The 23,307-nt window shown below is 44.6% G+C and overlaps 2 non-coding genes across 2 annotated transcripts; both read left to right on the forward strand.

Moving 5' to 3' along the window:
* The first annotated feature begins 3,022 nt into the window (after positions 1 to 3,022).
* On the forward strand, positions 3,023 to 3,094 carry TRNAC-GCA (transfer RNA cysteine (anticodon GCA)). Its single transcript has one exon. It is a non-coding gene; the product is annotated as a tRNA-Cys (tRNA).
* A 2,585-nt stretch (positions 3,095 to 5,679) lies between these two features.
* TRNAC-GCA (transfer RNA cysteine (anticodon GCA)) lies at positions 5,680 to 5,751 on the forward strand. Its single transcript has one exon. It is a non-coding gene; the product is annotated as a tRNA-Cys (tRNA).
* Positions 5,752 to 23,307: the final 17,556 nt, after the last annotated feature.

Here is a 23,307-nt window from a genome sequence, read left to right on the forward strand (position 1 = left end):
ATTTGATTCTGAAGGCAGGAAAAGACTAATGTCCTAGCTCAAAGAAGTCAGGCAGGAGGAAGTCCCTATTACTTTTTCTTCTATTCAGGCCTTCAGTGGATTGGATGAAGCCCATCTAAAAAGGGAGAATCCATCTGCTTTATTTGATCTCCGATTCAAATGTTAATCTTATACAGACTTGTACAGACACACCAAGAATAATATTTGGCCAAATGTCTAGGCACTCTAAAACCATCACACTGTGGCTACCTCTGAGGGTTTCCAAGATGACTTTGGGGGCACATGGACATATTTACCAGCTGTGTGACCTTGGGTAAGGTATTTAACTTCACTGTGCCTCAATTTCCTCATTGTAAAGGTGATAACAATTCCTCTCTCACTGGGTTGTTTTAAGGATTAAGTGAATTAATATTTGTAAAGTGCTTAGAACCATGCATGGCAAATTATAAGTACAGCATGCGTTTAATACAACTTTAACATATTTCAATAGCTTTGTATTTATTTTGATGTGTAGTAGAAGGAAATACAATTGGCATGATTTCAAGGATATTTTTGCTTAGGATAAGGTGAAAAAAAAAACAGTAGCTTGATTTCAAGACAAGTAGTAAGTAAATACTGGTATGGTAGACCTTGTGATGGGGAAAGTGAATGATTCTATTTGGGAAATATTGTGGATGAGAAAAAAATAAGATAATATGTAGGGTAACCAATGAAACCCAGCCCAGTTTTCTGGGGGAGTTCATGGGACACAGGACCTTCAGCGCTGAAACCAGGAGAATGCACCGCAGATCAGGATGTTTAGTGTACTTATATGTAATGTGGAATTGGATAACATTTCTGGACATTAGAGACTATCTGAAGCTCCATTTTCCTTTCCAACTAATGAACTCTTGAGCTGGGCTAGAAGTGGCAATTGGTTCACAAGTAGATGCTCATAAAATTTAGACAGAGCCACTGGCATTTGGGTCATATGAGGAAAATGAAGTTGGCTGTTACATATGAGACAGTTTTGTGTGATAACACCAATAAAGTAATCAATAAGATAGAAGCAGCTCAACCAGTCAGCACCAAATGAGAAGTTTTTTTCTTTTCTCCTTTCTTCTTTCTCACAAAAATCCTGTGCTTTCCCCACAGGAGCGGGACCCTTTTCTGACTACTCCATCCAGAATCTGTACATCCCAAATTGCAATTCTGACACCCCAAATAAAGGCTTTTGTTCTTTTTCAGTTTCCCCTTCTTTTCTCAGTTGACAGTAAGTTTGATATTTATCCCACAGTCACACATTGTTCCTGGCACAGGGGGTCTCCAAGGAGATGGTAGTAGGTAGAACCTTGGTTCTGATCCTGCTTTGATATGTCTGTGACTTTATTTATTTATTTTTTTAGAGTCATCCATTTATTTAAGAGAGAGGGAGGGAAAGAGAGCATGCTAGGGGAGGGGCAGAAGGAGAGACAGAGAGAGAATCTCAAGCAGACTCCTTGCTGAGGGTGGAGCCCAATGCGGGGCTTGATCCCAGGACCCTGAGATCATGACCTGAGCTAAAATCGAGAGTCGGACACTTAACCAACTGAGCCACCCAGATATGTCTGTGACTTTAAACAAGGGTCTTCAACTTCCGTCCATCTGTGTTTCGTGGTCTGCAAAATAAGTGGTTGGAATAAATGAACTCCAAATCCCTTCCAGTGCTGGTTCTTAGATATGAAGCACACACGCTATCTGTTGTGGCTAAAATCTCAACTCCACTGATGTTCCAGGTGAGAAAAGAACAATGAGAAAAGCATGTATTGTGATTCTCTTCAGGGGCTCTCAAATCCAGCCTGGGGCAGAGGAGAAAAAGAATGGAATGGAGTTTCTCCCCTCTCCTGACTCCCAACCAACCTCAGCCCTGACACAAAATGACCAGCCCAAACTTAGGATCCTTTGAAAAGACCTGAAAAATGTATGTGGTCTGGGAAATCAGCAGAAGACAGACTTCTCAATAGGTTTAAACATGCAAGATTTCCATAAGAAGGACTTGAATTGTTCGTTGGGTGAGAGATGTCTTTATATAAAGCCATGAAATATAGGTGGCTTTAATTGCGGCTGTGTTTGGAAGCTGAAAAGGAATCTTTGGTGGTAAGTAGGACTGGGATAAATAATTTACTTAATTGATTAAAGGCTCCTGTTTGGAGCCTTGTTTTTCTTCATCCAATGACCTGTTGGAGTTGACAATATTCCAAGTTCCAGGCAAGTTATGCGTTTTTTTTGTTTGTTTGTTTGTTTTAAGATTATTTATTTATTTATTTATTTAACAGAGATAGAGAGCACAAGTAAGCAGAGCGGCAGGCAGAGGGAGAGGGAGAAGCAGGCTCTCCGTGAGCAGGGAGCCCGATGCGGGGCTCGATCCCGGGACCCCAGGATCATGACCTGAGCTGAAGGCAGACACTTAACTGACTGAACCACCCAGGTGCCCCTCCAGGCAAGTTATGTTACATAAGAATGTAACTCGCTGACCGTCTGTTTTTGTAAGATTAAAATCATCTTACAGTCATGGCTTGGAAAAGCTATCTCACAGCAATCATTATCTATACATATTTTTTTCCCCAGAATCAATTTAATGTAACAAATATCTATTGAGGGCAGTTATGAGCTCAGTTCTGTGAAGTCATGAAGAGGAATGAGAATCTCAGTTGCTAGGAGCCCCAGCTATAAAGGAAGTGGGATCCAGTCGTCGGCATTATGTTGATGTTGCCATTTGTGGAAACCCTGATGATTTTTACCTGGCACTGAGATTCACTTTATGTGAGATGGGGTGGGCAGACAGGCTCTGGGTATTGGGAAGTCTAAGAAGAGTTTCTGGGCTCCAAGAGCTTAGTTTTCAGGAGTCCTGTAGTTTTTTCATAATAAACTTCTTCTAAGGCTTGTAATGCCCAGACGCCTTCCAGGCAGCATTCTCTCTAATTATAGCTCCCCTGAGTCATTGGAGGTTTCAGAACCAGAGTGCTGAGAGAGAGATAGACTATAAAAACAAGCTTTTATCATTGGGGGTATAGCTCAGGGGTAGAGCATTTGACTGCAGATCAAGAGGTCCCTGGTTCAAATCCAGGTGCCCCCTGTACACTCAAATTTTGCTTCAGAAGAATATGGATTGATTTTGGCTCTATTATTTTCTGTAACCCGTGGCTGAATAATAACTAATGTCCTTTGTGCATATGCCAGGCACCAGTCTGAATTCTTTGCATCAATTATCTTCTCAATTTCCCTCCCAAATTTTATAAGATACACGCCATACCATCAGTATCTTCATTTTACATGAGGAGACAGACAGACTTGGAGACACTCAGTAATTGGCTAATCGTCAGAAATCTACAAAGAGAAGGTTTAGGATTTGGACTCAGAGCACACGTCCTCAATGACTTCATGATGCTACTCGTACCGTTCTAGTGGTAAAAGTTTTGTGACAAAATTCCACTTAGTAATGCTCTCAAGGTGCCAGGACTGTCCATCCAGTTTTAGAATCTTCGGGCTGCAGGGTCAACCCAGCGACTTAGTGACCATGCTCACACTGTGCAGTGCCCTGGGGAAAGTAAGTCTTCATTCATAGAACACTGCTAGGGGTGAGCAAGAAAGGGCCTGAAGTTTAGGGAGCTGCACTCTTTTCCTGCTCTAAAGCTCAAGGAATTTCCATTGCCTTTCCACCCCCCATTCCTTTCCCGTAGCCCTGCACTCCCACCGCGGTGCCTTCACTCAGGACCCAGGTGTGGGCCAGAGGTCAGACCTGAGTCTGAGTCTAACCCCTGCCCACAGCCCAGGCCATGCTGTGTCTTTAGAGGGGCCTGAACAACACACAGAATGCCAGCTATGAGGCAGGACGGTGCCAAGCGGGAACCCCAAGGTGACTAAGGCATGGCCCTGGTCTCCGTGTGCTCTCCACCAGGAAGCAGGGCTGCAAAGTGCAGAGGGATGGGATGTGCAGGGAGCTGCACCAATGTCAGGCATGCAGAGGAGGCAGTGATGCTGTCCCTCTAGGGGAGGGAAGGATAGGGAGGCTTCCTTGGGTTGCTGATGGCAAATCACAGTTTCAAAGATGAATATTATCTCCCAGGACAGAGCGTAGAGTGGAGGAAGGGGCGCGGGGAGTGGCGGCTGAGTGGCAGCCGACTAGGCTGCCTGGGCCAAGGCTGGGGCCAGACGGACACAGGTGGCAGCAGCTGGAGAACACAACAAGATTTGGGAGTGTCCGAAGATGAAGTTGAAGAGGCAGATAGGGATCCACATGAAAACCACCCTGCCTGTCGCGCTGAGCCTTGGAGCTTCTGGGGAAGGCATTTAAAGGGCCGTGACCCAGATAGACTCCATTTTAAGTAGGCTGCTCTGGGAGCAGGAAATGGGGCGGCTGTGAGCAGTGGAGGCTGGGAGGCCATTCACTGCCAGTGTAGGGGTGGGGATGGACCTAAGTGACGTCAGGGCTAAAATCAGTAATACCCAGCGATTAACTGGAGCTGGAGGAGAGAAGGTGAGAGAAGCCCACGGTTGTCAGTGTTCTGACCAAATGATGGAGAACACGGTGGTGTCACCAACCCAGATGGGGAGGAGGCTGATCATATGGTTAGGGAGGCAGAACTGGCGCTGAGCCCCGAGCCTACAGTGGAATCCTGGCCTCAGCACCTCCTAGCTGTGTGACCACTCTGTCTGTGCTTCAGTTTCCCTACCTGCAAAATCCATATGCTAATATTAATACCTATTTTATAGCATTTTTGTAATGATCCCATGGGAAGTTATGGGTGGAACCTTTACTACCATGGCTGGCACATACCAAATGTCCGGTAAATATGAGCTGTTATTATGACAACAAAGCAAAATTAGGAAGAGGTGCAGGTTTGGGCAGGAGGTGGCACGTTTGTTTTGGGGGCACACCGGGTATGAAATCTGAGGTTTTTGTAAGGCCTCAGAGGGGAGCGGCTGTGAATGGGCATCTTGGTCCCCCAAGAGCTGGTGAGCTGAGGCTTCAGCTGCTCTTTGCTCCTCAGCTTCATGGAGGCGACAGGCCTCTTCAGGGAGGATTTGTTGCAATGGCAGAGATTCTCTTGACCTTTCTTCTCAGTCTCAGAGATACACAAGATTAAAAATCCTCAGACTGGAACTGAAGGGAATAGGATTCAGAGGTATTAAAGGTGAATTTTGGACTTTGGAATACCTTGTTGTTGTTTGACTGTAAACTATGACAATTCATCCTGGATGAAGTCCTCTTTGAAAATCTGATGAAAACATACACAATATCCGATACGTGCACATACACAACATTTGCTTATCATTTCAGAGTTAGACCTGGACCTCTAAAGTTTCTGGATACCCAGTTAAGGTGCCCTCCCTGTCCAATACTCGTTGGTGACCCAATACTTAAACATTCATCGATGTGAGGGTGGGGGGAAAACATCTGTAGATGTGCCCAGAGATTTCTGGGCAGTTGGTAGTGTATTTGAAAAACTGGAAAATTATACTGAGAATTACATTGAGCTTTAGGTGCTAGGAAGAGAACGAGCATACATGTTCTGGGAAAAGTAGGAGCTGGTGTGTGGCTGGAAGGGAGTTGAGGATGAGTTTAAATCCAAAAAGAATCTCAGCTGTAAAAGGTATTTATGAAGTATGATGTAACTCATAAAAGGGAAATAAGTGTTTATGTGAAGCTTATTGCCATCAGGGGGTATAGCTCAGTGGTAGAGCATTTGACTGCAGATCAAGAGGTCCCTGGTTCAAATCCAGGTGCCCCCTCTGTGGTCTTTTGCTCTTCTTGGCAGCCTTCTTAAAACACTGGGTTTAGTGTGAGGCAAGCAATGTGCCTAGGGGCTCAAAATTTAAGGCTGTGCTCACTCTCATGCAAGTCCCTTAGCTTGTTAATTCCCCACAGTAGAGCTGTGTGCATATAAATTCACCCCCTGCCAACATATACACACATAAACACAGTCATCCACCCAGAGACATATATACACACACCCCACACACCAGATGTCCCCCGACCACATACACACACCCGGACCCACACAGCATCACACAGACTCACCAACAGACAAACATACACACACGCACAGGTGGACTTTCTCACAGACCCTTTATTTTTCCTTTCTGTATATTCAATCTTATTAACCAGACCCTTTCTATCTTCCTTTCTCCAAACTTTTACCCATTTACTAGTTTGGATTTACAGAAGAGTTGTAAAGATAATATAGAGAGGTCCCGTATACCCTTTGTTCAGCTTCCCCTAATGTTGACATCTTGCATAACCACGGCACATTAATCAAAACTATGAAATAAACATCGATGCAACACTATTAACCAAACCTTAGACGACATTCAGATGTCACCAGTTTTTCCACTAACATCTTTTTCTCTGTTCCAGGATTCAATCCAAGATACCATATTGCCTTGAGTTATAATGGCTCCTTAGTTTCCTTCAGTCTCTGACAGATGCTCAGTCTTTCCTTGTGTTGTTTTTTGTTTGTTTTTATAATCTTAACACTTTTGAAAAGTCCTGGTCAGATATTTTGTAGAGTGCCCCTCATTTTGGGTTTGTCTGGTGTTTTCTCATGATTACACTGAGTTTATGGATTTTGGGGGAAAATATCACAAAGGTCATGTGCCCTTGTTGTCCTCTCTTATTAGGGGTAGAAGAAAAGCCCTGCAAAAATTTAGGAGTCTGCTACATTGTAAAAATTTAAAAGTACAATGGCTGAGGCTTGTTGGGATATGCCTTCTAAAGTCAGATACCTCACAGAATGAAGCACATCACTTGGTGGGTCTCTTTGGATTTTGGCGTCAATGTATTTGGATGGGCTTCTCTGGTATATCTACTAGATAACAATAACCCAGAAGATTGTCAGGTTGGTTTTTTTTTTTTTTTTTTTTTTTTTTTGTGGATCCTAGAAAAAGAAAAGGGTCTGCACTCAGTCCGGGCCGTGGGGAAAGCTGTTCCTCCACGTGTGTATTATGACTTAGTATCAAAAGCGTAAGTGGCAGCTCCAGCTTGGGTAATTCACCTTTCCTTTGTTTCAATAGTGCATTGAATTTACCTCTTGTTTATGCTAGTACGTGGTCCAGTGTGACTGTTTATATGTCTATGTATTAGGCTAACCTTGGCAATAGTGTGGTGAGAACTCTGAAATCTCAAGAGCTTAACATAAGGAAGATTTATATCTTATCCATGCAAGATCTGGAGCAGGTCTGGTGGTCCTTCACCCTCTTGTAGCTAGGTCATCAAGCAATATGTGGCCTCCAGGGTCATCGCTCCAGGGGTAGTGAGAGTCGGAGGAGTTGCATGCCTGCTGCCTTAGCCCAGGCGAGACGCACCACCCCTCAGCTCACAGTTCACGGGACAGAACTAGTCACATGGTCCCCACTTCATTGCAATGGAGGCTGGAAAAGGTTAAGAAAGCATTTGGATGCTTAGTGAGTCTTAACTTTTACTGCCATAACTGATCTTGCCTACTCCAGTGTAGGCCCCTAGCTGGTAGCAATTCTTTTTGATTCTTCTTGTTATCACCAGTGACTGGTAAGTACCTTGTCCATTGTCAGGGCTCAGAAAGTATTTGATGAATAATGACTATTGGCTAATTGAGTGAGTAAATGAAGCAAGATACATAAACAAGGTATATTCTTAAATTATTTGGAAACTGATTTTAGTATAAGGCAAGAATTATACCTCTCACATTGAAAAAAATGGCTTATTGATGCTTTCTAAACAATCCCTTAAAAGATTCAAACTTTTGTTGAAGTAGACAACTTCATGCCCATCAAGTAAAACATAGAACACTAATTTTTTTGCAGCATTGTTTTACTTTGAAAAAGAAATGGTTACTACTCTGCCTCCCTTTCTAAAATTGTCCACATGACATTTACCCATTATAAAGTCAAAATACCTTTATTGTGTAAAACTTTAAGCATATATCAGAGAATGTATCAAAGAATAAAGTTTGGTTGGATCTTTACTACCATCTTTCGTTAACTATTGTCTGTTAAATGTGATGGTGTTTGTACACGTGGGTGCATGTTTTATGCATGTACACATAAACATAACAAAAATGTATCAGGCATATCTTAAGCAACATCTCAGATCTTCTTGTCCTTCCCTGTTTCTGAGGCCCTTGGCCAGCTTTTCGCCCCTGGCTGCCACTGCAGTAGCTGAGGAGGTATGGACTCTGTCAACATCACTCAGGTCCACCCAGCAGTCCCTCTCCTGCCCCTGCTGGATGCCTCTCACCTCCTACTCTTGGCTTCCCTCTTGCTTTTGAGTTATGAGAGGCCATGAGACCCACTTGGTACCCCCACATGCAGAATCTGGAGGTGTTCAGGAGTTAATGCATCATGGGGAAAAGCTTTCACCAACAAGATACATAAGCTGAGGGCTAAGTCTTCTCCTCCCTTTCTCAGGACAGACTGTCCTGTGATGCAGTCGTTCAGACATCCTCTGGAGAGACAGCTTTGCGAGCTCGAGCAATCAAGTGCACTTGTTAACAAGTGATGGCCAGCTTGGACGTGCCCCTTTGCACTGACTTACCCTTTCTCTGCCTCACTCCCTTTTACCCCTCTCCTCCCAGGGATCACACTTGGTGAAAAACTAATAACACCTAAGCTTTTGCCTTGAGCTCTAGGCTCTGGGGTATCCAGAGACCACAGACAGTCAGGATACTCTAGCCAGTTCTCTCTCAGCCTTTACCACCACATGATAGAAATGAATTGTATCCAAGCTCTCATTAAACAAGGTATCATCCCTGCCTGGTTCCAACTGCCAGGATCTGCCTCCCTTCCCCTGAGTTTTTTTGTCCCCCCCCGCCCCCCGTTTTGGCAGCCAGAGCCTCTTCTATATCCATCTGTGGCAAGCTGGAAGTGCCCCTGGGAGCAGCCTTCAAAGAACAATGGACAGAGGTTGCTGTTTAAATAACTCAGATTCCTTACCCCTTCCCCCATGAACAAACTCAGCCAAGATGCCATCCACCTTGGCTCCAGAGTTCCCAATGGCATTAGGTGGGGCTGCCCACAGCGTTAACTTGTATGACAGAGAGCACTTCATTGGCTGCTTCCCTTTTCCTGTCTCACTTCCGCTCTCCTGCGGTCACCTCCCGAAGAAGCTCCTTGAATTTGGGTTCTTGATTCAGAGTCTGCTGCTATGGGAACCCAAGCCAAGACATCAGCCTACGACATAATTCAAAAGATTGTTATAACCTGATCCTTTTCATTTAACAAAATAACCTGTACCTGATGTTCAATATTCTAAAACTTATCTAAAAAAGAAGAGTTTAAATGCTGCATGGTATTTATCATATGGATTGTAGAAAGAGTATGTTGGACATTTCTGCTTCCAACTTTCCTACGCAGCTGTAAGGAACCCAGCACCAAACAGAGCTGGATAGGCTTTGTCTCTGGGGGTCAGAGTTGCAAATAAATAAGCTACAGATCAGTCATTTGTGCACATGATGGGAAAGAAATAGCCAACATAGAGATTTCCCCTGACTTCTATTTGATGTTTTCTGAAGGTTGCCCTGTGGCAGGGGTTCTTAGAGAAATATCAAAAGCATCTCGATTATGTTCTGCTTTAAAAGGAAATGAATTGCCTCCAAGCTTTCATTAAACAAGGTACCATCTTGTCTCATTTCTCTTTGAAAAATAATGACCACGAAAGCTCATTGTGTGGTACTTTGCTGCCTGATGGATTTTGTTTTACTGTGGGACAATTTGGGCTTCCTGCTTCCTAAGGGACAGACCTCTCTCAGTTAGACAGGCTGACTGCTAAAGTTTTATTCCAACCCCCTGAATGATTTGGGGCCAGTTAACCAAACTCTGTCGGTTCTGGGTTTTCGTTTGTACATTGGAGGTAATAAGAGTGTTCCCCTGACTAAGTTTGATGTCCGAATTGTATGCTGCCAATGAATCCACAGTGGCTGCTCAGTAAATGATAGCAATTACTTCACAGTGATTGCATTTTCAGCGTTGAGAGGACTAGCACAGAGCAAAGGGTGGGGCTTAAGAAATTTTCCAGGGGCCGTAGCGGTGGGACAGGCCAATATCTAATTAGATTCAGGGAACACGAATGGCTGTCTGCTCAAAGGTACCTCCTCTACATGTTCTTCCTGCTGCATCAGAGTTGGACTCAAAGCCCTGCAGAATTCCAGCCCTTCTGCCTGGCATAGCCCTTCTCAAAGTACACCAGGAACGTCAGCAACACCTCGGGAACTAGTTAGAAATGCAGATTGTCAGGTTCCTCCTGGGACATTAGAATAAGAATCTCTGGAGGTGGGGCTCGGTAATTTATGTTTTATTTATTTTTAAGATTTTATTTATTTGTCAGAGAGAGCGAGAGAGCACAAGCAGGGGGAGCGGCAGGCCAAGGGAGAGGGAGAAGCAGACTCCCATCTGAGCAGGGAGTCCGGTGTGGGGCTCGATCCCAGGACCCTGGGATCATGACCTGAACCGAAGGCAGACGCCTAACTGACTGAGCCACCCAGGCACCCTGGTAATTTATGTTTTAGAAAGCTACTCTTGCCCATCCAGTTTGGGAAAATCCCCAGTCTACTCTGAGCCTCTACCTTGGCTTGTCCAGCCCCTCCTCCCATGGCCAGCCTCAGGGGGCTCTGCCAGATTCACGTTCCTCTTCTTCAAGCCTTCACCCTGAAACGTTACTGCGTGTTCTGTTGCAATTACACACGCCTTTCCAGCTCTGATTTTCATCTCTCGTCTTGTGCACTATACTAAGACCTTAGGTCTGCCATTGGGTGTGATTTCAATCCCTCCCTTTGTCCCTGTGTCTGGCAGCTCCAGACAACTCGTCCTGGTGCAGTTTAGTGTCCTCAGTCTCCCCGGAGTCTGATGAGGAAGCTGATATTTCTACCAGGCTTTGGCCCCTGCAGGAGGATTGGCCCATTACTAGCCCAACATTCGGGCTCAGTGCTGCCCCCGGCTCCAAGAGAGAGTCAGGCATCCTTTTTAAGATTGAGTCGCTGAGTCGTAAGCCGTCATTTCTGTCACATTTTATTTGTTAGAAACAAATCACCAAGAGTGGTTCACATTCAGGGGGAGGGGAATTAGGCTTTACTTTCTGAAGGGAGGAGTCTCAAAAATTTGAGGGCATGTTTTATAACCACAGAGTCAGTCTTTGGGGAAAGCTTCTTTCCACATACCACCCAATTTTTTTTTTTTTTTTAGAGAAAGAGCATGCAAGCATGGGAAGGGAGGATAGGAAGGGCAGAGAGAGAGAAAGGGAGAGAAAGAGAGACACTTAAGCAGACTCCATGCTCAGCGTGGATCCTGACTCAGGGCTCAACCTCACGACCCTGAGATCATGACCCGAACCAAAATCAAGAGTCAGATGCTTAACCAACTGAGCCACCCAGGTGCCCCCATACCACCCAATTCTTAAGATGATCTGCTCTGCTGGCCCATTCTGGCAGATTCTAGATGCTTACCTTTATCTTTGGCCAGGGGTCCTAAACCAGCCACTAGACAGAGAGCCCTTTCTAGTTCCAGTATTCAGTCCAGGTTGATATCAATATCCAAGGGGTCTAATCTGTTTATAATGATAAGGTTCAGTCATTTATTGAGCACTTACTGTGTGAATTGGTAACTGGTGCATTGGTTATGCCCTAATTGCCTGTGTCTTCCTCGGTGAGTTACATGTCCTAACACAACCAACCAAAGCCTTTGTCACTAAGAGATCAAATTGAGTTAATAAGGGCGCCTGGGTGGCTCAGTTGGTTGAGCGACTGCCTTCGGCTCAGGTCATGATCCTGGAGTCCCGGGATCGAGTCCCGTATCAGGCTCCCTGCTCGGCGGGGAGTCTGCTTCTCCCTCTGACCCTCCTCCCTCATGCTCTCTGTCTCTCATTGTCTCTCTCGCCAATAAAAAAAAAAAAATTGAGTTAATAAGTTCCAAATTTTTGTATATTAACCAGGCACAGAACTGCCACATGAATATATGCAGTTAGAACAGAATGCAAAGCTGCTCAGCTGAGAGGGTGAGAAGTGGCTGAAATCTGGCCCACGCTCCACCAGCTGAGTTAATTTGGACTCCATGTGCCTAGAGGAAAGGGAGACTTTTTCCGACGTGCACAGGTGTGCTATTGATCTGCTCAGCACGAAGCCCTCGGGGCTAATTTTTACATCCGTGCGTGTGAGCTGGCGGTGGCGCTGGTTGGATGTCTTTTTGTTGCACACAACAGAAACCAACTCAAACTGGTTTTAGCAAAACAGAAATTTAAACGAAAAAACAATTTAGCTTTCGTAGTTGGCTTCAAACATGGCTGGATCCAAGTAACCAGGTCATGTAGCCAGGAATCTCTTTCTCTCCTTTTCTTGGATCTGCCTTTCTTCATGTTAACATTATTCTCAGGAAGAGTCTCTAAGTGGTGGCATGTTGACCAGATTTACCTCCTCTCTTAGCCACCCCAGGACTAAAAGAAGTTTTCTAGTGTTTCCAGTCCTGTGGTTAAGTCTCATGGGTCTGTTTTGAAGCATTCATGTGCCAATGGCCATGAAATGCTCTGATTTGACTGTCTGTAGAGCTGGGGAGTTGGTTCTACCCCGTTCAAACCACACTGAGTTTAAGAGTGGATGGTTATCTATTTTTTTTAAAAAATGATGCTTTTACCAGAAAAAAAAGTAGAAATAGATCTTGGATGGATTAACAATAATACATAGCTACTACATCTATTCACTGGATTCACACTTGGATATGGCCAGTCAGCATAGAGTCAAATTACAGAAAGGGGACTGAGACGATGATACAGAAAAAGTGTGGGTCTTACCCATAATCCTGTGGCAGCCACAGGTTACCCTCAGGTAACCTACAGGTTCTCTTCTCAGGGAATTGAAAATCTATTCCCGTAGCTCAGTTTGTCCTCTCTGTATTGGCGATATAACTGGGATCTCTTACATAGCCTCTGGATTTTATCTCATTTCATCCTGTTTTCCATCTAGCTCTTGCTCATGGCTCCGTGTAGGATATACCGTGGCAGCCTGGGTTTGAAGAATACTCATGGTATGCTTTGGATGTGTCAGTCCTTGATGTCACTGACTTTTCCTTTCTTGTTCTCATGCTGTCTCACTTCTGAGTCTTTTTCTGAGGAGCAGGAGCTGATATCCATAGGCACAGACTCTTCTGAAGCGACCCCAAAGAACCTTCTTCTCATTCACAGGAGGTAGGTAGACCTCCTGTGAATGAGAGGTCCAGAAGAGGATGGTCTACGAAATGCCAGTTTGTTATGTTACCTGTCAGAATCCAGAGATTTGATCACAAGGCAGGAAACAGTCATTTGAGGAATTTATCCTATTTGGGGCCATGTGCTTCAGGGTGGCGCATTCTTGGCCAGGGTTCTAAGCCAATCCATCAGTTGCATTTCTTGGTCTACAGAAATTGGTTAGGAAACGGAGTCACAACCCAAGGACAGCCAATGCTTCTCAAAGGGAATGTTCCTGGTTCTTTTAGGAAAGGGCTCCTTTTTTGTTTGTTTACGTCTTGCAGGCCTTGAACCTGGAAGTATGCAAAAGCTGGAGGTTTTTGCCAGCTAAAAGCCATAAGGAGTAATCAGCTCTGAGGAGCCACTAGTATGGAGGAAGTGAAAGCTAAGAAATGGAGAGAAAAAGGCCAAGACCTGGGAGGTAGTTTTAGGCCCTGAAGCAAGTCATGCTTAACTTGCTAGACAACTCCTGGGCATTTCAGTCTTGAGATCCAGAAAATTCACTGTCTGTCTTGTTTTCTATCACCTGCAAGCAAAAAATTCCTCAGGAATGCATCCTTACATCATGCTGTTCCTGTGATTACAGAGGTCCACTAGGGCCTGCATGATCCTCTTCAGACCCAGAGTCCAGCTTCTCACATCCGCAACCCTATCTCCAGAATCCCAGTTAGCCCCTCCCCACCCTGCTGAGCCCATTTCTCTCCTTGTATATGTATGATAATAAGTCATGCCACCCACCACCTACGGGGGTTGAGGACTAATTAGAACACTTGTGAAATTCTTTGTTTTTACAAGATGTCAGCAAAAGATCTCTATGTATTATCTCTTACTCTTGATTCTCCTGCCCTTAAAAAAAACTTCTACAAAATAAAATTTGTTTTTTCTTTTAAAATATGGCCAATTATCTAGATTCACTTCCTTTTTTTTTTTTCTTTTTCTTTTTTCTTAAATTTATTTACTTGACAGAGAGAGAGACAGCTAGAGAGGAAACACAAGCAGGGGGAGTGGGTGAGGGAGAAGCAGGCTCCCTGCTGAGCAGGGAGCCCGATGATGCAATGGTGCGGGGCTCCATCCCAGGACCCTGGGATCCCAGGCATCTCCTAGATTCACTTCTTAAGGTGCAAACAGCTAGACGAAAAATATTCCTCTCTGTGGTAGGGGGTGGGATTCGGGTACAAACTGGCTCTCTCTTTTCTGTTCTCTCACTTTTCCCCTTGGATTTTTCTAAATTCTTGACTTTTGGGTTTCCAGTACGGGAAAGAAATGCAGTTATTCAGACAATGCCAACACCAGTGAGAGGTTAACTTGACTTTGTTTTGAATCTGGGTTTATCCCCAGCTGGTAACATTTTGAAAAAATGTTCCTTTCATTTGTGTGAATAAAGCAGCTTTACTATGGAGGAAATTGACCATCTGATAAGAACACCAGGAAAGAAAAAATGCATGAAAATGTATTGGAAAGGAAGGGGAGAAATAGAGAGAGGATGAGCAGTAAAGAGAGGAAGGTGACATGGATTGAGGTAGAAAATGTACTTGAATCAAGCTTTGATGATGGTGTCAAAGTTTGGTTAGATAATAGAATACTGGTAGGGTTGCCAGATTTAGCCAATAAAAATACAAGACACCAAGTTGACTTTGAATTTTAGATGAATAATAAATAATTTTTTAGTATAAATATGTCACATTTAAAGATTGCCAGCCAATCTTTGAATGTAGGAATATGGGGATTTTTCTTTTCCAAGGTCAATGGGTTTTCTTGCTAACATTCCGGGACCTCTGAGGGAGACTGACTTCAGCTCCCATCTGGTGATTAAAACCATGGAGTAGGTGTCTTGTACGTTCCTGAAACTTCTAGCTTCTTCCCTGTTTCAGCAGATGCCTTCAGAGGGCTGAAATGTTCACATATTCTTTCTATCTGAGCACTGTGAATGTATTCTTTTTTTTTAAATACTTTTTTATTGTGGGAAATTTTCAAATACACACAAAAGTAGAGAGAATTACAATGAACTTCCATTACTCTGAAGAGTTGTCAACATTTTGCCAATCTTGGCCTGCTTACTCCCCACCCCCCTTATTTTGCAGTAGTATTTTAAAGAAAATCTTAAACTTCACGTCACCCTCAGATACGATGTTTCTTTTTAAATTTTATGCTCCCTCTCCTGTCCTTAAGTATATATCTGATCTGTTTAATATTGCCAAGATTCCACTTTTCCCCTTTGTTTCCTTTCATATAAAGTAGTTAATATAAAGTAATGGCTCTCTTCCTTCATAAGATGATCTTGTTTCGTTTTCTTCCTTAAAGCATCCCTGTAGTTCAAGACTTTGCCTCACTCTGGTGACCTGTTCAGGCCCCAGGGATCTGGCCCGCATTGTGCTGAGGGGTCTGTGGACCATGCTGGGTGGGAGAAGGGGGGGATGAGGGGGTCTTTTTTTTTTTTTTTTAAGATTTTATTTATTTATTTGAGAAAGAGAGAATGAGAGACAGAGAGCACGAGAGGGAAGAGGGTTAGAGGGAGAAGCAGACTCCCCGCTGAGCAGGGAGCCCGATGTGGGACTCGATCCCGGGACTCCAGGATCATGACCTGAGCCCAAGGCAGTCGCTTAACCAACTGAGCCACCCAGGCGCCCGAGGGGGTCATTTTTTGACTTTCTCTCAAACTCCCTTCCTGTGACAAGTACTCATCCTTTCTCTCTTTACTCCTAGCTTTATGCATCATGCAAGTCTATACTTTTTAGGGTAACTATGGGATCCTCTGATTTAACATTTAAATATTCCTAAGAGGGGGCGCCTGGGTGGCTCAGTTGGTTAAGCATCTGCCTTCAGCTCAGGTCATGATCCCAGGGTCCTAGGATTGAGTCCTGCATCGGGCTCCCACTCCCCCTGCTTGTGTTCCCTCTCTCGCTGTGCCTCTGTCTGTCAAATAAGTAAATTAAAAAAAAAAAAATTCCCAAGAGTGGGTTTGAAGACACTGCGAGCAGCATGACGGAGGACTGTGGCTCTCACTCTTCGGGGCACACAGGGTCCCCTGAGGTCTTGTTAAAACACAGACCCCGAGCCCACCCCCAGAAGTTCTGGTTCCATAGGTCTGGAGTGGGGTCTGGTGGTCCGGGGAGCACAACCTTAGAACCACTGGGATAGTAACAACTTTCTGGTTATGCAACCCTGAAGAAGAATCCTTGTTCTTGTGGGTCAGTTACTTAACCTCTCAGATTTAGTCTCCTCATCTGTGATCAACAGATGGTCATTTCTTCTCCCTTTCCAGTGATGACTTGCTGCTTTTAAGAGTGTTAACAGAGAAGGGGAGGCAAAACTGAAAAGGAACAAAAGCCTTTATTTGGGGCCTCAGAATTGTAATTTGGGGGGTGCAAATTCTGGAGTAACCAGAAACGTGTCCTGCTCATGTGGGGGAAATCAAGGGTTTTTTATGAAAAGAAGGAAGGGAAGGGGTAATTCCATAATTTAGATAAAAAAGAGAAGAGGAAAAAAAAAAAAACAAAACCCCTGCTAATCCGGTGCTGACCGGTTGAGCAGTTTCTGATTACTATCCTATTGATTATTTTATTGGTGTATCAAACAAAACTGTCCCTGGTATGCACCAGTTATCTTTCCTGCCCTCATATGATCCAAACGAGCCAGTCGCTCTGTTGAACAACTGCTTGTAAACCACTTGCTACTTTTGGCCCAATTCAAGAGTTTTAGTTGGAAAGGAGAACAGAGCTTCCATTGGAGTCTCTCATGTCCAGAAATGTTAGACTTTCCACAAACGCAAGAGCTCAGCCTTCCTTTGTGCTGTTTTGTCAGTGGCTAACTGGAAATGGTTTTGCCTGTATTCACCTCTTGGAATCCAGTTGCATCCGTAGTGTGGAGTTTTGGGTCAACAAAGGTACTGTTGAACTTGGGGTTGTACTCTGGCTCCCGAAGAGAGGGAATGATGAGGAGATAGCTAGAGGTCGTTCATTCGCCCAATATGTATTGAGCACCTACTGTGTGCCAGGCACTGTTCCAGCTGCCGGAGATACAGTTAGACAGGATCATCATCCTTAAGAAATTTGCTTTCTAGTAGGATGAGAAAGAAGGGAACATTCCTGGTGGGGCCCTGAGGAAATAGGAAAAATACAGCGAGGAGCCAGCTAAATAATAATTTGTATTATTCCTTCACAGTTCCGGAGGCTGCAAGTCCAAAGTCAGCTTTGCTGGGCTAAAGGCACGGTGCTGGCAGGACTGCACTCTCTCTGAAGGCTCTTGGGGAGAATCTGTCTCTTCCCTGTTTTGGCTTCTATAGCTGCATTCTTGGGCTCATGGTTCCTTCCTCCATCTTCAAATCTCCCTTCCATCCCCTCACCTCACCTCCTATTGCCTCCATAACGCAAGACAGTGTGGGGGCAGTGCAGAATGTAGAGGCAGGGTGGAAGATGACCCTGGGAAAAATGTCTGGGAACTGTGCTGACCGTGGCCGCCGGGGGTCCACGAAGCCAAGTGGTCACACAGCAATGATAAGCAATGTGTATTGGAAGGTCTCCATAGACCAGTGCTTTACAGTTCTCACAATTACCCTTTGAGGGAGGTGCTTTTACACATGACAAAACTAAGGCTCAGAGTTCAACTTGCCCAGAGTCACTTGGTGAAGTGGTAACGCCAGGAGTCCAAGGCAGGGAGCCTGCCTCCAGAGCAGAGCCCCAACGAAAGCCTTCCTACTCAGTATGTAGACTAGCAGCACTGGAATCCCCACCACGAACTCGAACTCAGCAAAAGTGCAGACTCTCCGGCTCCACCCTCGACCTGCTGAATCAGATTCTGCATTTTCCCAAGAGTCCCTGGGATTCCAACGCAGGAATTGGTTAGAGAATCCCTGCCCTCAAGCATTCCATTGGAAATGCCGTGAAAGGACCTTTCCAGCAGCTGAGGAAGCTATCTTGCTCTTTGGTGTTTGCTTTAACAATATTAGGGAGCCCAGTTATTCTGTTATGTCTTCATCTGAGTAAGTAAACAACAATTAAAAATAAACCCTCCCTGAATTCATGTCTCCAGGCCTAAGGAAGAACATCACAGTGCCCTCTAAATAGCAGTTACTTGTCTCCTGGGCGCTAAAATATTTGCTGACTCGGTTATTCATCATCTCTGTGTGCTGCAGGGCCCAGGGTGATAAATTATGGAAGAGAGCTATTAAATTACAAGTCTCTCTTACATCAGATGCTGGTGTTAGGCATATTTTGGGCATTGCTATCATCACACAGGAAGCAGAGAATTGTGATTATTGTGCTTATAAAAGATGCCTATTCTCAGAAGTTTGTTTTTACCCTGGGTCCTTGTTAGGCTGGTATTCTATTTCTAAGCCTTAGAGTGCGTGGTTTTGGCGGAATCAAGGAATAGAATATATAGAAATAGAATCGGGCTAGCAGACCAGTGTTTCTCATGAGCCATTTGCATTAGAATTGCTTGGTGCTGGTTAAATGTATAGATCTTTGGGCCCCACCTGGAAAATAAGAGTGAAAGGTGAGATCCAGAAATTTTAATTTTTAACCGGCTAACCTGGCAATTCTTACATAAGTGAATCTTTGAGAACTAGCATTCTGTACATCAGACCTAACTCTGTTATCATGTGGATGACGAATCAGAAAAAAAGAGCAGTATAATGACTTGCCTAAAATTTCAATGCCCCACAGAGAGTAACATTTCCAACTTTCTTTTATATAATATATATATGTGTGTATATATATATATGTATATGAAAGTCTTGTGTAGATGGTTGGCTTTTTCGGAGAGCCTTTTGGATCTATCAGCATCTAATACAGGCAGGGCTAGCTGATTGTGTGGCTGGCTACATGTGAGATAGGCAAGTAAATGCAAAATAAACAGTAGTGCAATGTAAAAATTCTCTCATGTGATAGATACTAAGTGACCATTTTGTCGTCAGGCATGCCAAATCCAGAGGATTTTTACTAGAATTGAAAGAGTTATGGCAACTGAAAGAGTTACCTGAAAGAGCTGACATAATGCCACAAATTGCCAGGAGGGGGCAGCAGAGAGCTGCCGAATGGCCCATAGAGGCCCGCTGAACCAAGGTTATCAATTAGGAGGATGTTAGAACAGCAGCCAAAAGCTGGTTCTCCCAGGAGTGTCTGCTAAGGACACATCTAACCTGGACAGTCTGAAGCTTGGCCCTAAAAGAAGAAATCTGGGTCTGAAGCAGAGGCAGTTACCTCAATGAAAAAAGGCAATGCCCAGGCTAGTGGGTGGAGGAGAAGAGCCGGGAGTCAGAAAGGCAAGCTGAGTGAGTCAGGAGGAGGGGTAAGTGGTGGTGTGCCACAGTGGGGTGGTGGACTCATCAGGAAGCTAAGGAGCTGTCAGGGAGCACGAGCTTCTTCTGAGGCACTTACCTTGATTTACAGCATTTTAAGGGCCACTGCCCTGGTAAGATCAGGAAACAATGGGGCTCCTAATGAAGAACATTTCATAACCAGATTATTAAAAAATCTGGAATTTAATCCTTTATTTGACAAGCCCTTTCATAGTGCAATCTTCAAATTCTTTTTGGAAAATGCCCTAGTATTTAAAAAAAACAAACAAACAAAAACAACTTAAGGAAAACAAGGCAGTGCGTGATTAAATCCTGCAATTATGGTACAATCAATACTTGCTCCAGAAGCTTCAGTGAAGGGAGAGATCAATGAAGGTTTGAGTGGCCAAGGAAGGTTTTTTTTTAAGGAAGTGAAATATGATCTGAGCCTTAACCAGCGAGTATGATTTAGAAAAGCAAAGGAGGACACTCAATGAGTCAAGGGAGAAAATCTCCATCTGTTTGCAGGCCTGTGAGGAGACTGCCTGCCTATTTCAAGGGGGCTTGGAGTGTTCTTGGGGCTGGGGCATAAAGACACTTGTTTAACCTTTGTTTGATGGTTTCCGACACATTTTGAAGGAAGAGCGTCCAGCTTCTTATGCAATAGGAGTGTATCACTCAGAGGAAATAAACATGATGCCACATGCATCTGATGCAGGTCGCTCACAATGAGAGAATTTGCTAGCAGGGAGATGCTGTCTGATTCCTTCCGCTTAGGGCACCATAATCTTGACTCTGCGAAAAGGCAGGATCTGCTCAGTGCATGTCTAGATCTATAAGATTATACCCAAATTTTACGAAGATGATAAAAAGTTTTATTGCGAATTCCTGAAATCATATTCTGTGCTGAGAACGAGGTACGGTTAACCATGTGCTTACACAGAGACCCATCTCACAACAGACCCATCTTCCACCCACGAACGGGCTGGTGATTAGCCCTTATAGTCATGGCCCAGAGAGTAATTATCATGTATTTGGGTAGACTTTGTTTGTATACCCCGTCTCTCCCCGGATGTTAGCTTCGTGCTTTTTATTTCTCATCACTGATAGATCTTTTTGTCTTTGCTTATACACTAGTTAAAAACACTATCTCCTTTTCAACTAATTTTTATAGAGTGCTTCATGTCTCTCCAACACACTCTATAAAGTATTAGCCTTTATTTGGGTTCTTGACACGGCAGTTCTTGTTTTTCTGATGTAGTGTCTCTCAACTTTATTTGTGTATTTATTTACTCATGTATTCATTCATTAATTCATGCATTTATTTATTTATTTATTTTAAAGATTTTATTTATTTATTTGAGAGAGAGAGAATGAGAGACAGCAGGAGAAGGAGGAGGGTCAGAGGGAGAAGCAGACTCCCCGCCGAGCGGGGAGCCCGATGCGGGACTCGATCCAGGGACTCCAGGATCATGACCTGAGCCTAAGGCAGTCGCTTAACCAACTGAGCCACCCAGGCGCCCTCATGCATTTATTTTTGAGTCTTATTTTGAGTGAAGATAAAACACTTCCCATCAGTGACAGTGGCTCCCTGTGCCAGTGATTCTAATGGGAATGGAAGTGGGGCCGAGGGTGAAGTTTCCCTTGGCAATTCACCCATCGCCAAGGGAAACATCACAGAGATCCCAAGAAATCCTCCTCCCTAAGCCCCGCAGTGCTTCTAGCTAAGAGGCATTGCTGTCACTTCAGGATTCAGGACAGCGTGTGTGTGCCCGGCACAAACACGGGTATCTTGCAGTAATCCGTGTGCTCTATCTGCTGTTGATTTGGGAAATTTTTCCTTCTGGTGAATCCCTTTGGTAGGTCCAATCACTTCCAGTTTGGGATCCAAGGAGAAGCATGTTCCTCATGGGCGGTACCAAGGGACCTTCTTGGAGAACACCTCCACATTTCTTCCTGGCAGCGTGAGTTTAGAGGGAGATCAGTGATAGTATTATTTAATCATTTAATGCCCACTCTTGGGTTATGCATTCTTTCAAGAAAGCATTTCCCTTGAGCACATTCCTCAGGGTGTCAGGCACACATAAACAATTATTTGAGGAGGAAAAAAGAGCTAAAGTTAGGGTCAGTTGTTTGAAGCTCCACATAAGAAGGGTAACTTAGATGAGAGGAAATTAACCCTTGGAGGTATTTCATACCTCTAAATGGCTGAGAGTTGTAGGAAGTAATCAACAAATCTGAAATCACAGTTGAACGCCGTGTTCGTGAGTCCAGGCCATATTAAAATGGATGAGGGTTGCTTATGTCTGTAGATGGGACTATGTTTTACATGCAGAGAGTAGGTAGTTTATTTCTAATTAACTGATCTGATCCACACTGCTGGATCCTAATTTTTAGTCCAATGGAATAATTTTAGTCCAACTCAGTAATTTAAACAGTCTCTAGAAGTTTATGCTTATTTTCTTTGCATAGACACTCTCTTCCTGTCCCTCTTTGGGCCTCTTTAAAGTGGTGGTGGATCCATTAGGTGTTGTGGTATATGTGACGTTGGCTGGTTGGGGGAGGGGGAGGGATGGAATTCTTGGACTGCACTGTTTTCTGGAACTGCTCCCACTTCTGTGGCAGAGGGGCTGTGTTGGGCTGCTCGCCAGCTTGGAGAACTCCAAGGTCAACTAGCTCCTCCAGAGGAGTGTTCAGCTGATGTCCACTGCTGAACCGCAATGGTTTGGCCTCTCTCATCACGCCAGGTTTCCGGTTTCCTTGTTACCTTAGCCCTGCCCTCGTTCTTGCTGTGCTGTGGGTACCCCTGAAGCCTGGTGGGGATTGCTTCTGTGAAACTCCCAGGCTGACTTTCTGGGGCTTTGGGGAGTTTTGGGTACCATCTATGGGACCAGAAGGCAGCAGCTTTGGAGAGTTAACTAAAACCTTTCCTCAGGGATGCTCACACCGGTGTATTTTCATTCCAGTGCTAGAAACCATAAGCTGGGTCAGCAAGCATCATAGTGAGTCATCAAATGTGTGTGGCAAGCCAACAATCCATGGTGTCAACTGAACTGGCTGATTATATAGGCAGAAAACAAGGCCTAGATATACAAAGACATCTCAGCAGAGCAGCCGGGTCTAGGACACAGGGGAGGAGGAGGCACTACCTGGAGGGAGCCCTGTGGATCCTAGGGCCCTTGACGTTGATGGTGAGTCAAGAGAATCTGGGTCAGTTTAGACCAGTTAGGAGCCACCAGGTCGCACTTGGGAACACCACAACTTAGACTTGGCAATCATTGCATAGTTAATGTAATGGGGTTATTTTAGATTAGAATATTCTTTCTCAGGATGCCTGGGTGGCTCAGTTGATTGATTAAGCGGCTGCCTTCGGCTCAGGTCATGATCCCAGGGTCCCGCATCAGGCTCCTTGCTCAGCGGGGAGTCTGCTTCTCCCTCTGCCTCTGTCCCTCCCCACCTTCTGCTCTCTGTTGCTCAAATAAACAAAATCTTTAAAAAAAGAAAGAATATTCTTCGGCTCAGGTCGTGATCCCAGGGTCCTGGGATTGGCTTGCCTCTCAATTCACTTCCACCTCAGATGCCACTTCTTAGACCTTGGAATCGAGCACGGAACATATGATAAAGAAGCTGACATCTCCCTCTCACAACCCAGCTCAGCTCCCAGGCCAGGCTCCTGAGACTCTTGCTGCTGACGAGGAGAGCTGCACTATTACTGAAGTAAATCTACTCTAATGAGTCAGCACGGACTGCCTGATGACCGCTGCAAGAGCCAAGACATGGCTTTGCAAGCCCCAAAAGAGGACACATCATCTGTATGGGGTTTCCGTGT

This window comes from Mirounga angustirostris, unplaced genomic scaffold (assembly GCF_029215605.1).
Source record: "Mirounga angustirostris isolate CCGP_5_RB_7025 unplaced genomic scaffold, mMirAng1.0.hap1 SCAF_1, whole genome shotgun sequence".
Classification (NCBI taxonomy): Eukaryota; Metazoa; Chordata; class Mammalia; order Carnivora; family Phocidae; genus Mirounga; species Mirounga angustirostris.